Source organism: Archocentrus centrarchus, chromosome 7 (assembly GCF_007364275.1).
Source record: "Archocentrus centrarchus isolate MPI-CPG fArcCen1 chromosome 7, fArcCen1, whole genome shotgun sequence".
In the NCBI taxonomy this organism is placed as follows: domain Eukaryota; kingdom Metazoa; phylum Chordata; class Actinopteri; order Cichliformes; family Cichlidae; genus Archocentrus; species Archocentrus centrarchus.
Window position 1 is genome coordinate 3,155,883 of NC_044352.1, and position 16,889 is coordinate 3,172,771.

General features: G+C 44.7%; 1 protein-coding gene across 2 annotated transcripts in view; it reads left to right on the forward strand.

Annotated features, from left to right (window-relative positions):
- Positions 1-5,441: 5,441 nt before the first annotated feature.
- The window catches only part of sulf2b (sulfatase 2b), a 107,478-nt gene continuing 96,030 nt past the window's right edge, over positions 5,442-16,889 (forward strand). The window contains exon 1 of one of the 2 annotated variants that reach the window (XM_030732964.1): positions 5,442-5,776. The gene's annotated coding sequence lies outside the window, so the exon portion shown is untranslated. The remainder of the gene's footprint in view (positions 5,777-16,889) is intronic. The other variant, XM_030732966.1, reaches the window with a different exon arrangement.

Sequence of the window (16,889 nt, forward strand, 5' to 3'; positions counted from 1 at the left end):
AGGTTCAGGTAACTTTGTGCCATTTCTGCCCCGGAGCATCAAACATTTTTAATCTTTGAGGTTTTTCAGTGTAGTTTCAAATGTCACTGGCATTAAAGTGTGCTATGATTTTTTTTTAATGGCATGAAATCCAAACTAACATCATTCTTTTTTTCCATTTCTGTTACACCTGCCAGTGACTCAGCATCAGGAACAGCAGCTGTACAGGGACTGATTTCAGGCACAGTTCCAGATTCTTTCCATCAAAACGACTGCTCAAAAAACCCCACAACGTAACAACCAGTAAATCTGCACTTTGTTGCTTTTACGCCTCGATTTTCATAAAGCATGGCTTCTTAACATCCACCAGGTAACCAGTGACCTGTGTAGTGTTAGAGTTAGGGTGGAGGTTTATTTCAGCCACATGCTGAGTGGGCCAATCTTCCAAAAATTAAACAAAACAACAACAAAAGAAGACGTTTGAAACGCTGTGGAGACGCTGCTTTTCAGACTGAATCGTTTCCACTTGCTAAAAGTTGCCTTCACTGCTTTCCTCTGCTCGCAGTAAACAGATCGTGCTTGTTGAACCTCAGACTATTAAATCCATTTAGAGTGTGATGCTCAAAGTTGAAATATTTTGAAGTGAAGGCACTCTGGGCTGTGAAAACATGCCACACTCTCAGCTCTGTCAAGCACATGAAACAGCAGCTCGTTTATGGGGAGCAGGCGGCAGCAGAGGAGGTTTCTGCTGGGGTGTTAGCTGAGGGCTGTCTGCTGACGCTCTGCTGAATGTCTCCCAGGATCCTCTGAAGGAAATAATTACGAGTATTTTAATGGGATTTTCTTTTTAGTTCATCTAATCTGCTACAAGCTCGTGTTGGTTTCTGCCCTTAAAACTGAACTAAAGAAGAAGAATCGAGAAGATCCTTCAAACAGCACACAAATATGTGCAGTTAGTAATCATAGAGGAACTAACCCGGTACAATCTGACTTTATTCATTCATATTAACTAAAGTAGTTAATCGTTAGTCCAAACTCCAGTCCAAACACGGAGCAGTACACAATACAGTTATTCATTTATTATTAATTACATCAATATAAGTTACTTTGGGTCTAACAGTGTAAAAAAATCCCTTAGATCCTCAGAAGTTTCCTTCAAATACACCGAGGCACGTACTGAGTAATGAATTAGTAATTCCACCTTAAATTCTCTTTCATAACACTGTATCAGAGACAAACATAGACTGCACTGATACTCACTTTCACGCACATTAGTACTGCCTATGTGGCGTGGCTAATTTACACAGGTGTCCTCTGGTGGATGTGCTGCAGCATCCCTGGTTATAACATCAGTGATTGGTCACTCCCAACCAATGAGGAGGGTTACTGTTGGAAAAAGACGTGTTTCAACCCACATCACCGTCTTTCCCAAACCAGGTAGTTTTTAGCTCCTGAGCCTAACCTGTGAGTAGGAGTGACAATAAAAAGCAAAGAAAAAACCCACAAAGTTCCCAAACGGACATAAACCGGGATCCCCTTTACTGTTAATCCTGGACAGTATGCCACCTGCGTGGGAGGGTTTTGGCGTGTGTGTTGAACATGACTGCAGCCAGTATAGCCGTGGCTGGAATGTCAGGAGTACCAATGCTAAAGGACATGTAGTGAATAAAGGGGAGACACAGGAGACCCCTGACAAAGCAACGCCGCACAGTGTGTCAGGATTGTGTATCCAGTCACATCATTTGCTCGACAAGTAAAGAACTACAAAATAAGATTCTTCATTTCACTGCAGGGGACACGTGAAAGGTAACAATGTGGTGTCCATGTAGTTATCTGTGAAAAGTAGTTAATGCAAACTGATGTTGGGGTTTAAAGCACAATCTTGAGGAAGTATGAATACATGTATGTAAAATATATGCTGGAGTCATAACCTATACAGTGCTATACAGGCTATAAATCTATACAGGCTGAACTCAGTACACTGTAGACTAGAAAATAAAGCTTTCATGACTCTGACTAAGCAGGTTTGGTGCACAAACTTTTTCACACATTTAAAATGATCCCATTGGGATCTTGAGCTAAAGTCGCTGCTTTTCTGAGGTGGAAATATGGTTTTTTGGGAAATCCTACATGGGGCATTTCAATATTACAAATAAATGGTTAGTATGATTGTTTAGTTAGAGGGCATACAGTGCTATACAGCTAACACCTACTCATCCATCCATCCATCCATCCATCATCCATCCATCCACCGCTGCTTACCCAGAGTTGGGTCAGTAGTAAAAAGCTAACCAGGGTATTCCAGATATATAATTTTTCCTAGCAACATTCTCCAGTTCCTCCTGGTGGGGATGTGTAGTGTTTCCAGAGAGTTCTGGGTCTACCATGGGTTCCCATCACAGGTGAACGTGCCCTGAACTGTGACGGAGCGATGGCTCCAGGTAATACAAAGGACTGACAGTCCTACTCGTGGTCCCTCTAAGGCTATCCACGTGTATCTTATTGTGTCAGTCTCTACCCAGAAGTCATGACCACAGATAAAAATGAGAATTAAAACAGCTGCAGAGGCTGGGCTGCTCTGACCACTGCAGGCTTCAGTCATGTCTTTGCTACAGCAGGAGAAGATGGTAATGCATCTTATACACAGTCTATGTATTTGGGCCTTTGAGCTTGCAGAAAAGTAAACAGAGGCACAGCATCATGCAGCAAAGACCACATATTTTCATGAGCGAGGTAATTGTTTAAAATCACATTTAGCGATGACATGGATGAAATGTGTCGCCACTTTGTAAATTCATTTTTCAGTAATAAAGCAGAACAACCTGTTTCAGTGTTAGGAGTTGTGTAATGACTTTACAGATGCGTAATGGAAAATGGTTACAAGGCGCAGAGATTATACGACACTTGTGCACAACCTTAGAACAAACTCCACCTGAAATTCACAAAATATCAGCACGGCTGTCGAACAGGATCTTTCCAAATATCACGCTTTCTCTGCTCCGCTGTGACTCATCCCAGACACTGCCTTTAAGGCTTCTTAACACCTTGCTGCTCATATGAAAAGGTGACATGTGCCATGAAATTTTACCAAAAGCGAAACATGAACACCTGTATTTGAAGCTGCTTCTTACTGGTTACTGCTTCATTTACTGCTCCTCAGAGTGTTAGGGAGAATAACAGAGAGCAACCCTGCCTTGATTTGGCTAAGTAACTCCGAACAAAGATGACTGCAATCTGCAAAGATTATCTTCTAACTGCACGATGCTGAGTCTCCTCAAAAAAAGAAAAGAAGATTTCAGGATGTTGAAAAGGCTCTTTTAGATCTTGCACTCAGTAAAGCTGCTGTCACTCTGCTGGAGACGGCAGCTCTTCCCTCTGCACGTCGATTTCTGTCTGAACACCTTTTACCTGCTGAATTCATAAACCTGCTGGAACGTGTTGAGTCGCTGTGACATTTAATTAATTCAGTGGATTGAATTCACCATTTGACGTGTCCTGCGAGTGTTTGCACGGTGTTCCTCAGAAAGGGCATAAGTAGACTTCTTGTTCATCTGAAACTCAGCACCCCCACCCCCCCCCCCCGTTCCCCCCTCTGTTCGCTCCATTTAAACTGAAGCCACCAGCTACATGAATACCCATGAACAGCCAGGAGCTCTGCCAACAGCTCCATTACAGTCTGCACTCTACCTCCTCTTCATCCCTCCCTCCCTGTCTGTTCTCTCTTCCACCCCCCCCCCCCCCCCCCCCCCCCCCGCTCTTCTTCTCTCACTTCAAACCTCTCTTTACCTTCTACCTTGTGTACAAAAAGTGTGTGGACATCTGAAATTACATCTGTATGATGAGAGTAAAAGTCATGCTCTCATATCTAAAATAGTATGCTCAGCATTTGTCTGATGCTGGTAGATGCTAACACGGGAGCCAATATTTCTATTTTATATAGATTTTAAAAGGATTTACTCAAAGTATCACTGTGGGCCCATTTTAATGTTTTATACACATGCACACATGCTCCATGTCAGTAATAATTTAATATTGTGCAGATGACGTACAGTTGTATAATGTCAGTTTTTAACCTCTCACCTCGCTGCACTGATACACTTCAGGACACTGACAGGCTTCGATTATTGAAGTACATTAAGCCTGATCTGGACTGTACTCTCTGGTGATCTGCAGCATTTTATAGGAATGCTTTGACTTTATGTGACTAGCTGACACTAACTGATCAAATGTCCACAAACATGATGTGAAGTTCAAGCAGCAACCGTGAAGCCAGTGCAGTTCCTCTAGTGGCCACTTGAGGCACCAAAAACAAGGCAATCCCCACAGTCTCCGGTGCATAAATGCTCACCTTTAAAACATTTTAAAAAAAACTAGTTATAGCCTGGTGTAGGCCTCTGCCGAGTGAGTCAGTAACTGAACCTCTCCACTGTGTTTGTGGTGTCGATGCCTTTGCAGCATTTTAATGGAATTATGTGAAAAGTGTGTGGCTCCTTCTTTGGTGGTTATTGCAATGATGAGTGAAATTCTAGGGGTTTTATTAGTCTGTTAGTGCTGGTCAGCAGATGTGTGCATCTGGGCTTTGCAAACAAACCAATATGGCAACTGCCAGAAACAATTAGGTTTCAAAATGCATAATGACGTCAGGGTTGCGACGTCCATCTTTTCTATACAGTCTGTGGTTAAAATGTGCAATTGGAGCCTTTGTGCATGTGTGCTGGTCACAGAATAGAGCAACATTACATGCAGCAACAGAGCAGTTAACTTTGAGCTCTCACTGTTGATGGAAAAGACCTGTAAAAATTTCAGCAACACGGCCAAAATATCCTTCCTCTGATCCTCCAGCTCCCACGATTGGAGCCCCCTACTCCCACTCAGTGTGACCCTCCCTCCGCGGCCACATGTTCCTTTCATTCAAAACCTACATCCCTGCAGCAGGCTGCCTGTCGCTCACACATTTTCAAACCCGGATGGCCACTAACAGTACTTTTCTTTACTTTCACCTGAAAAACACTGCCCACTTTTGACCTCTTATAGAATCTCATGAAGTGTTCGCTTTACCCAGATAAATGTAACTCAGGATTTACTCCCTTCGTTGAAACTCAGAGGGACACCAAAGCATTGTCCGCATATTTTTGGCCTCATACTGTCATGTCTGTGTCTCTGCTTGGGCCACCTCCCGGGTGTGGTGTGTGTGTGTGTGTGTGTGTGTGGACATTTGCCTCTTGTATTTCCTCCTTCCCTGCTGTATTTATTTCATTCTGCCCTCTCTGCTGCCGCTCCTCCTCCCCTCCCCAGTCAGGGTGAGGGATCTCTGAGCCTTCATTGGTTCAGAAACAGGGCAAAGTCCCGCCCCCTCGCCCTCCTCTCTCTCCTCTCGGACGGAGGGAGAGTGAAAGTGGAGGAAGCAGCAGGCAGACGTGTTGCAACAGATGGCTTTACCAGCGGCGGCTCTGCGGCGGCTGCACCGCCGTAGACACACTCAGATGTAGAGAGAGAGAGAGGGAGGGAGGGGTGCTAGTAAGCGGCGGGCTGTGAACAAATTTAGAAAAAAAAAAAAGGAGACAGAGGGACTTTTCTTCCTCTGCTTCGTCTAACAAACTCAGTCTTCCTCTGCAGACAGACAGGAGCGCAGGCCAGCCTGAGCAGAAGTTTCTGTGGATTTGCGAAAACTAAAGGGAGTTATGGAGGTGGCTGTGTGATCCGAGCCTGCCTCCCCTTCCTGCCGGAGGGGTCAGAGAGGAGAACACCTGCTGACAGCGAGCAGTTCCTGAAGGAGGCGACGCAGGAGGAGGAGGAGGTACGGGACTGTTTCCATGCTTCTGCAGGAGCGCGCGCGCGCGCGCGCGCGCGTGGTGTGTATGTGTGTGTGTGTGTGTGTGTGTGTGTGTTTCAGAGTCTCTTCAGTTCTGCTCTACTTCACTGTGTCACTTTCTGTGGTCAGAGCTGTTAGTCAGAGCAGCTTTGTTAATGCGTGTGTGTGGTGTGTCTGTGTGTGTGTGTGTTGCTCCCTTTACCGATATGTTCCCCGCATTAGTTTTGAGGCCATGCTGTACTTAGACTTGTTTGCAAACAGTGTGTTTCACGTGCTTTTTTTTTTTTTTTTGCGTTTTCTCTGTGTGTGTGTGTGTGTGTGTGTGTGTGTGTTTATTGCTTCCTGATTTCAGAGCACGTGGGAGTGTGTTTCAGCTGCGCAACACTGAGGTCAGTCAGGAGAGACAGGGAGGAAAGAAGGAAAGAAAAGGGGATGAATGGAGGGAGGCAAAGGGGAAAAAGGAAGGAAGGAGGGGAGGAAAGCTGCTCCACCCAGCTCTGTTTTATTATAATCATAGTTTTTTATACTCCACTTTACCTAAGTCAGTAACAAAGAGCTTCACAGGGAATATAAACCATGAGGAGAGGCTGTAAAGAGCCTGTCAGACAAATAGAAACCATAAAAACAGAGTAGAGAGGCGCGAGGCTCGGGCAGAGAATGGGGGGGGCTGAGAGGTGTGAACCCAGAGGTGTGCAGCAGGTTTGAGCTGAAAACACACACAGTGCTGAGCTGAACTCCAGCAATTTGGTAACAATAACCGATTTCTTTCAAAGTCTCTGGATGGAAAATGTTGACTTTGCTGCATCATAAATGTTGTGATGATTGTGTGAATGTTGTACCAAATGCAGTTATTAATGCACTCGCCTGCAGAAACAAATGAAGAGACTCTAAGTTATGAATAAATATAAATGTAGCATCCTCAGACTGCAGTGCAGACCTCAATAACTGATTGAAAAGCTGATTAACGATAAACTCACTTTCATTAGTAAAGAACAAACACTCATACACGAATTCATTAGAATGATGCTGTGTGTCAGGAAACTGCGTCCCCTCTATGAGAGACCACCAAACGTGGTGCCGTTAACGCAGCGATGCTCCACAGACAGCCTGTTGGTCCAGAGTCTGATGCTCAGGCTCAGTTCTGGCCTCTGGGCCGTGTTTTGCTGCGTGTGTGTGTGTGTGTGGTGTGTGTGTGTGTGTGTGTGTGTGTGTGTGTGTGTGTGTGTTAACCTCTCACCGTGGGTGTGCTTGGGTCTGATTGATGTAAATTACATCAGAAGGTCAGTGTGGGGCTCTGTGCAGATCCCGTGTTCCCAGGTAAGTAACACCCAGCGGGTCAGTGGGACCCATCGGGGGCAGGAATCGGATTCGGTTAACATCCATCCAGTTTACAGACTTCCAGCCTGGAAAACTTTAATGCCAAAATGAATGTTTGAAAGGGAACATCTTCTAGATTGTGAAAATGTGCCTGTTTAAGGTGTCGTCCAAACCCACCCTGACCGTGGACAGTAGGAGGTTAAAGGAATATGTCCTCGTTATAGAGAGCCCGCCTCCTTTCAAACACAGTTTAAGGAAACACGTTTTTAACAACGGGAAACACAGTGACTCTAAACCCGTTAATCCCGTTAATCCAAGAAGCAGAGAATCTTCACCAGTGAAGCTTTTTCTCTGAGACACACTACAAGGTAAATCCTGCGTTACTGTTTGTCCTCCACAGATTGTTAAACCTAATTTGTGCGACACTTGAAACTCACAATCATACTGTGATGCTTTTTATAGTGCTGTGCTTCGAACATCAAACCAAACACTTTCAGTGCTGACTGACCCTGAAAGACTCACAACGAACACTTAAAAACACTCAACTAGTCCAATAACATTAAGACTCATACAACTCATAATGAAACGGTCGACGGAGAGAGCTGTGCTGCGCCGGGCATGCAGAGGGAATATCTGATAGGAGCAGGCAGTCGTCCACTCTTTAAATAAAAGATGACGCACACTTTGTCGAGCCACAGTGAACAAAATGGAGTGAGGCGAAGCACAGCGTCCGTCTGAGGCGCATCTGAGGATGAGCACCATTTTATTTCCTGTCCTGGGGCCTTTCCCCTGCAGGGACTCGGCCTAAACGTTCACACCGAGGAACCCCTGCTGTTCGGTCCTTTTGTTTGCTCCTCGGTGTCAGGTCTGCTGGACTCATGAGGTGATGCCGTCTCGCTGTTTGTTGGGCAGCAAATTAGAAATCTTTGAAAGAGCAGCAACTTCCTGATTTTTGTCAAACTTTTGCCAGGTTGTTGTTTAGTTGTGTAGCCAGTCAGCATTAAGTCCCGCCCAGCAGCTTTTGCAGCCACTAAAATGGACGTTGAGCTCCCTGCTTAGGCTGTAGCGCTTCAGGACAATTTAACAACTATGGGGCAGAACTGGAAGCATTAAACATTGTTGCATCTTCAAGACAGCATTTCTTTGTTAATTGTGTTGTAATACAGCAATTTGGAGGTACAGCAAAATGGAGCAGTGACAAAGTCCTGGAACTCACCGTGGGTCAGAGACGGTGATCCTTAACCTTTTAGGTTATCGCAGTTCTGGGGTTTTCCAGGGAAAATTATGCACAAAAAAAGATCAGTTTCTTTCTGAGACATCAGATGAGTGATTGAGATTACGTTTGTAAGGCTTTAGTTCCTTAGAAAGAGCTCAGATAGTCAATAATTGACAATTTTCACTTTATCTCTGATGCCATAATGCTTTGTTGACAGAGCATCACTGATCACTGAAGACAACAGATCTGAGTCATCCAAGTGTGAAGTCAAGCATCCACTAAAAACCTGCCCGACTCCTCTGCACCAACTCTGTGTGTGTGTGTGTGTGTGTGGTGTGTGTGTGTGTGTGTGTGTGTGTGTGTGTGTGTGTGTGTGTGTTTGATGGTGGGAACCCAGAGACCAAATCGTAATAGCTGTCAACAGAGTTCCCGCCAACACTGACCACACACACACACACACACACACACACACACACACACACACACACACACACACACACACACACACACACACACACAGTGTGGGGGTAAATGAGACTGATGCCTACTCTACTACCACTGGAATGTAAACATTCACTGACCCAGACTCTTTAAATATTAACAGACACACACACGAGTTACACACTCCAAACCATATGTCACTTGGCAGAATTAAAATTTAATGCCAGTAATTCTTAACAGAACAGCAAATACACATTACTACCATATCCCACAGTATTATGAACTGCAATTCAGCATTAAGCTGAAAATCATATTGAATATTAAAGTAATTTGGAGGTGCTGCTCTGAGTTCATATATTATAGTGCACTGCAGAGCACATGCCACCAGAGGGCAGTCTCGGCTGGTGGAAGAGGCAGCTGAGCTCAGTGAGCTGTGAAACAAGCAGCAAAGACAGAGAAATATAATATCTAAATATTATAAAAATATATAATAAATCATATTTAATAAGATGTTGCAGCTGTAACAGCTTCAGCTCTTCTGGGAAGGCTTTCCACAGGTTTAGGAGTGTTTATGGGAATTTTTGACCATTTTTCCAGAAGCTGATGTTGGAGAGAAGGCCTGGCTCTCAGTCTCCGCTCTAATTCATCCCAAAGGTGTTCTATCAGGCTGAGGTCAGGACTCTGTCTGATTTGCATATTTTTAAAGGTTTGTCTGTCGATCAAACTCAGCTAATGAGACAGATTGGTTTCTGGTTTCTGGCTTCTGGTTTTGGCCATCATCATGTTGAATTTTATTATTATTTTGGAGCCAGCAGTGATCGTGTTTGGATGAGAGGGGTGCATTGCTAAGATATCAGCTAATGCTAGCATGTTTGGTTAGCAAGCCGCATTCGTAAACTGATTGGGCAACACGCAAACGCAGACACCTGCTAATTAGTGCTAAATGACAGATGAAAACAACACTGCAACTTCACTCATCCAAACTGGAGTACAGACTTCTCAGATGGTTTTTTTGTTTTTTTATCGGATAATAAAAAAAATATTCTGAACAGTGCAAACAGGTTGGGTCCAGTTCAGGGACTCCAGTTAGCTGAGGTGAAGCCTAGCAGACCACGAACGGCTACAGCCACCTGTCAGTCAAAGAGGCCACGCCTCTAACTTTGAGCTTCAACAAATCCAAATGATTGAGTTATTAAAAAATAGAAATCTCAATGTACAGTTGTTCTGAAGCAGGACATTACCCACAGAGGCCCAAAGTGTTTGGTATCAGGCTGCAAACGTGTTTTTCTGCTCTGAATTTGAACATTTTAACATCCGAGTCTGTGGGGACGGACTCGTTTTTGGAGCCGTTTTTTGGCACTTCTGTGCCGGCTTGGTTTTCAGCTCCAGAGGCTGCTGCGTGGTTTTCACAGAGGATAAAAAGCGTTTAATAAAAAGTGCATGAAATCCTCTTCGCTCTTCAGAACGCTGTCCGCTCCTCTGCTTGTGTGTTGTCAGGTTTGTGAACTGAAGCGAGCCGCTGTTCAGCTGAAGGGCTGTGAGTTTGTGTGTAGTACTTATTGATGCTTTGTTTCATATTGATGTGTGGTCACGCTGGTTTCCCTCCCTCGCTGCTCTTTACAGAGCTGCTGCAGCTTTGAGCGCTGAGACTCTGTCTGCACACATTTCAGCTTCTTTAAGTTTGTTCGAGAATGAAGTGAAAACTGCAGCAGCTTCAGGACAGACGGCTCACTGTCACGCAGCACACGCTGTCTCTGTGTGTGTGTGTGTGTGTGTGTGAAGTGATGATGACACTGTAGCCTGAAGCTGCTTCACATCCCTGTTGTCCTTTGACCTCCTGCCCTTCTGTTCTTCTCGCTGTATTTCCAGTGTTGTCGCTTCATATTTCATCAGGAACATCTTCAGCTGGAATGTGACGTGTGACGAGCTCAGACCCGTTTAAACACATTCTTTGTGTGTGTGTGCGACGTGTGTGCGCGCCTTTAGCACATGAATAGATAGTTCTTTAACAAATATACAGCAGTCACACGAGTGATGTCATGTTGTGAGTCCATTTGTGTTGCAGACAGTGAGTGTGAAGCCTGAATGTTGATTAAATATCTCTCACAGTGAAACAGCTGCTGTGGACTCTGGGGTGCTGATTGCCAATTGAAGCATGCAGAAATTAACTGCATCATTTTATCACATTTAGCTCTGAACATTATTTAAAAAGATGTGAAGTTGTTCTAAGCATCTAAATCCTAAATTGAAACGTTCCCACAAACCCTCGTTTTCAGGTGTTATTGCAGTTTAATGCCCCGATGGCCCCAAATTAACTGAATTTCTGCTCCATGCAGTCCGTTAACACCCAGCTGAGCTGCCGCAGTGCTGCTGAGCAAAGCACGACGACGTCACGGCCACGCTCAGCTGATCCCGCTGGGTACGAGGTCGATACCATGGCGATGCAGCCGGGTGACCTTCGAACTCATCACAGCCTGTCTCTCACACACACACACACACACTCTCACTTTCTCACACACACACACACACACACACACACACACACACACACACACACACACACACACACTCGTCCTTCTCTGTTTATTTTCTGTGATATTGATTCATTTGGAGAGTCGCCGGTTCGAAGTGTGAGGCAGCTCAGCTCGTCTGTGTGTGTTTGTACGTGGGTGTCTGTCTTTGTGAGGACCGATGAGATTGTGTATCCTTACGAAGTGAGGACCTCTTATCTGGTTCTCAGCTCGGCACAGAGGTTCAAAGAGTTCTTTACGGCTCAGACCTGATATAAAGAGCTCAGATTTGAATCACGTGTAGGTCAAAGGTCGGCTTTTATTATTGATTTTGAGTTCCAAGCTTGAAAACCTCGTTCAGTCGCAGCACCACAGCCGTGCGGCAAAATGAGCAAAATTGCTGCTCAGGATTCGTCTCGGTAACCCCTCCAGGCGGCTGTTTGGGCTTTTTTTTTTAGAAGCCCATAACGTCTACTTGCACTAAACCTGCGCAAAGTTTCACATTAGCGGCTCAACCTCGCGCGCTGGCCCGGTCGGTGTCTGTGACTCCTCCCACCAGAGTGCTGGCAACGCCATGAATACATGAAGTCTGGAGGTGGATGTTGGGGAGGTGGAGGGGCTGAAACAGCAGGCAGCAGTGGAGGGAGAGATGAAGTTCTGCTGATTAAAAGAAGCGGCTGTGTTTGGTGATGAGTGTGTGTGACGCTCCATTAGCAGTGGGCTCAGCACAGTATTTTCATGGCCTGTTTGGAGTATCGATCCCAGGAGTGAAATTCTTTCAAGCTCAACCGTGAAAAGCGAAGGATATCCTTCCTTATTTTCCAAGTTTTGTTTTTTAAATTTGAAATTTTAATCTAAATGAATTTTAATCTAAATGAAGAAAGGTGTGTTCTTCACACACACCTTTCTGTTGAGCCCCGTGTTTTTCCATATTTATTATTCAATTTAATTCAGTTTAATTTATATAGCACCAAATCCCAACAAACAGTCGCCTCAAGGTGCTTTATATTGTAGGTAAAGACCCTCCAATAATACAGAGAAAACCCAACAGACCCCCTATGAGCAGCACTTGGTGACGGTGGGGGGGAAAACCTCCAGCAGAACCAGGCTCAGGGAGGGGCAGTCATCTGCTGAGGGGGGGAGAGAGACAGGAAACACTCAGTGCATTGTTATCTTCAGTGGCTCTAATATGCTATAGTGCATTTACTCATCTTATTTTAATTTTAATGCACATTGGGACAAATCTGTTCCTCCTTTTCTTTTCTTTTGTCGTTCTGTTCGTGTTTTTTCATGGACATGATTTGTTTTATTTAACTGTAATAACGTTTTCTGGGATCCAATCATGTTACTAAAGCATGGATTGTACTTCCATGCCCACTATAGTCCACTAGGATCCACTATGGTTCACTATGGTCCACCTGGGTTCGCTAGGGTCTACCAGGCTCCACCAGGGTCCGCTAGGGTCTACCAGGGTCCGCTAGGGTCTACCAGGGAACGCTAGGGTCCACCAGGGTTCACTAGGGTCCACCTGGGTCCACTAGGGTCCACCTGGGTCCACCAGGGTCCGCTAGGGTCCACCAGGGTTCACTAGGGTCCACCTGGGTCCGCTAGGGTCCACCAGGGTTCACTAGGATCCACCAGGGTCCAGGTAGTGTAAATGTTGTCATCAGACAGTGAGTGTGGGTCTATGCAGACGTCCACGTGCCTGTCTTTTTTTTTTTTTTTGTGACCATGTGGAGAATTTACATTACAGTGCATCGACCACACGTGCATCCCACGAAGCGGATTTCAAAGAAGTGTAACAGGAATGACTACTCGGCCGTCGGGTCTCCAGCTGTGTCCACGCTCACAGTGGAGGATAATCGAGGCTCGAGTGTCCTCACAGATTTGGAAATCTCAGCACGTGTGAGCGATCGAGCGAGTGCTGGGTCACTGGGGTCACATGCAGAGATGTAAAGAACAGCAGGGACTCTTCTGGTCTTTAGAGACACATTTTTACACAGACACACACACAGTGCAGCAGTGTAATCTGTGGGACGAGCTGCTCAGCTCTCTTGTTGGAGCTGTTTAGATTCCACTCAGTGTTACTTTTTAATTTGTTCCATCTCCGCACTGAAAGCAAAAACTCGTCTCTGGACTCGTCCACGGTACGGCGGCAGGTCCCCTCCAGCTCCGAGTGTGTAATGAGATGTGCCGTTTACTCAGTGTGTATCCATCCAGATGGAAAACAGAGCATTTTGGACCCCGGGGACTTTTTGGAGAATAAGTGCAGGTTTCTGCGGCTGCTGAAGCTGCATTTCCACAGTGCTGGATGCAAATGTAAAAAAAGTATTAACATTTAAAAGCATTTTGTAAGGAGTTAGATATTGTATCAAATATACTAATGTAGCAGTTTACCAATAAATTCTACTTTAGTGCAGCTTCTAGATGTTCACTTTTTATCCTCACTGTCTGAAAGTTGTTTGTATTGATGTTCTTTATAGTTTGCCTTACTCATAAATTATATTTTGTAAAATTTTATTTGAGATTTGCCAAATTTCTATCACATGTTGCTAATCAAGCGCTCAGTGAGTGCAGGTGGAACCACGTTGATTAGTGTCTGCCCCTCCTCACCCCCCCGAAGGTTCTCCTGCAGCAAATATTTAATGACAAATTTAAACTAAATTACAAAACTGAAATCTAAGTTTATCCATCCATCCATCCATTCTCGTCTGCTTATCCTGTTCAGGGTCGCGGGGGGGGGCTGGAGCCTATCCCAGCTGTCATAGGGCGAGAGGCAGGGTACACCTGTACAGGTCGCCAGCCTGTCGCAGGGCTGAAACTAAGTTTATGTATCAGTAAATGTTGCAGCGTGCCTGCAGAGCTTTCAGGGCCCAGCGTTTGGGCATCACTGGTTTAAAGTAAGACTAAAACTTTTAAAATTTGCTCTACAGCTCGTGTCCCACTGATGCAAAGAATTCTGCAGAGGGCCGCAGACGAGCGACCGCAAGCAATCTGCAGAAATTCATGTCGATGGGAAATGTAAACAGTTGACAGCGTGCACATTTCGTGCACCGCGTGACCTGATGGCGTGTGCTGCATGCAGAACATGTGTGTAGCTTTCAGCACCTCTGCAGAGAGGGGGGTGGAAGTGTGCATGCAGACAGTGGACAGTTGCGGAGAGAAGCACAAACACAAAAAAACAGCACAATAATGCTAAGGATGACGTGCAAAATCAGATTTACATGAGCAAATAATTGAAGAATTACGTAACCATTATGACAGCATGCACACATTATATAAATGATCAGGAATGAAGCAGCACATTGTGGAATGATACCGTTGGCATGTTATACATATAAAACGCAAACGAAGGTTTGTTTTATTCTAAAATTTTGACCCAATTTTTTAAAAAACTGCTGTTATGGTTGCGTGTTAACGAGGGACCCTCAGTCTTCATTTGCCAGCTGCCGCCCTGAGCTTACATAATGGGAAAACACAGGCCAGGAGGAACAGCACCACCCTTGAGCAGCGAGGAAAACATGATCTGCACATGCACACAATACAGATGATGACCTAGGTCATAACATGCAAAGTAAAAAAGGTGTAAAGTAGTGTTGGTGTATTTGGATTTTGTTGTTTCCTCTCTGTTTGAATGGAAAAACAAGCCGCAATTCAAATTTCACATCCAGGAAATCCTGATGCAAAAGCTGCTGTATGTAAATATTTCATGTAAAGTGAAACAGCATTGTGAGTCTGGATGATTGTGTTGGATGTGTTTTAATAAAGCTCAGTGCCTGCTGCTAACATCAGAAACCACAGATGTAAACAAGTGAATCAGGTTAATGATGTCTGAGGGATTACAGCTCATGACACACACAACAGTGTCCTTCAAATATTTACAACTTTTGAGGAGCGGCAACATGAACATTAATTTTATGGCATGAAAGGCCAAGAGCGTGATGAAAAGTCCAAACCCTGGGCCAGAAACCACTATCCACAACATGACATAGATGCCTGCAAAGACGGCATGCTAACACAAAGCTAGCAGCAAACAATTCCCAGCCCAAGCAGCCAGAGCCGGATCTTCATCCGGAAACAGTGATGAGCAGTCAGGCTCGTACTGAGGCGGTTTCCATTGGTACCCAATTCTGCAGGAGAATCTCCGGCTGGTTTTCAGCTTTGTGGTGATACTGAAGGAAAGATCTCGTGTGTGTGCTTGTTGGAAGAGGGATTTGTATGCGTGTGTGTGGCTGTAGCATCAGGTAATTATGCTGCAGTGGATCTCAGTGCATCGCATCAGTGTTGTGGAGTAACACAAAAGTAATGTCACAGGTGGTGTAACAAAAACTGTTTGATACAAGGAGTAATTCATTTATGTGATGCATTACTTTTTAAAAAGTAATGACGTCATGCATCAGCCTTGGTTTTTATACTGTGACCTTCAGCAGCACTCTGCAGGCTCCATTCATACAGGTCAAAACCAAACTTTGGTGCTCGGCAGTATTGATTTTGAAAGTGGAATATTTTCCCATGAAATGTGATAAATCTGCAGGTTTTGTATTATTTAGCACCTGAGGATGTAAAGTCCCAGCTAGAATTAATGGGGATCTTTTTAAGCGGATTAATCTTCCTAAAATATCTCAGTCCATATCTGCTGCCGTCCTGAGGAGATGTTTTTGACATCATTCGTGGTCTCCAGAGGATTAAACGACCGCCTGATGTTTCCAGCAGCTCAACCTTCTGGATAAGAACGAATAAATCTTTGTCATGTTCTTTGTTCTGTCCTGTTCTTATTGTGACCGTAACGAGGTCTGCAGCCTCCAGGGGGCGCTGACAGCATTTTCAGTCATGTCTTTCTGAAGCCGAACATGGTGCAGTGTTTTCTCTGCGGGTCTGTTTGCAGTGTGACTTTTCAGTGTCTCATAAATCACCTCATAAATCTCCTCCACTTTAATTGTCCTTTTCACTTTGTTTCATTTAGACAGAAGGTCACTTAGCTGGATTTTTTATTTATCCCAGAACGGCTCTGATTGGTCTTCGCCCTTCTTGCTCTGTTATATTTAAAGCCCCTCCTTCCCTGCCCCTCGCTGTAGCAGAATTGATGAAATTGGTAATCGTTATAGACCGCTGCTTTGGAGCGGCTGACCTTCAGAGAGACTTGGTGAGAGCGATGGAGGGAAGGAGAGTGGAGGAGAGGGGGAGGTTTTAGTTTTTAATGAATGTAAATTCTTCATAGAGCAGCAGTTTTAAGGCGTGATGCTCTCTGCAGCAGCAAGAAGTTATTTGCCTGTAGAACATCCACAACTGCTGTGATATATCAGCGAGACAAAGAGGAGGAGGAGAAGGAGGTTCGTGTTATTTAAATGGTACTAAATCCACATTTTTTTTATGTGGTGAATTAAAATACAGCTCCTTTTTTTTCATACTGCCAAAGCTTTCTGGGCCCAGCCTGAAAATCTGCTAATTCTGCCCCGTCGACTGAAAAAAAAAAGCAGTCGATAAAAATGATTGCTTTTTACTTCATACTCTGTTATCAGTCAATCTGGGAACCCATCGGCTGGTCTGCTGACTTAGCCTCTGGGGATAACGGCCAGTATTTAGTGGCTTCCAGTGTTCGGATTAAGCCTGTAAA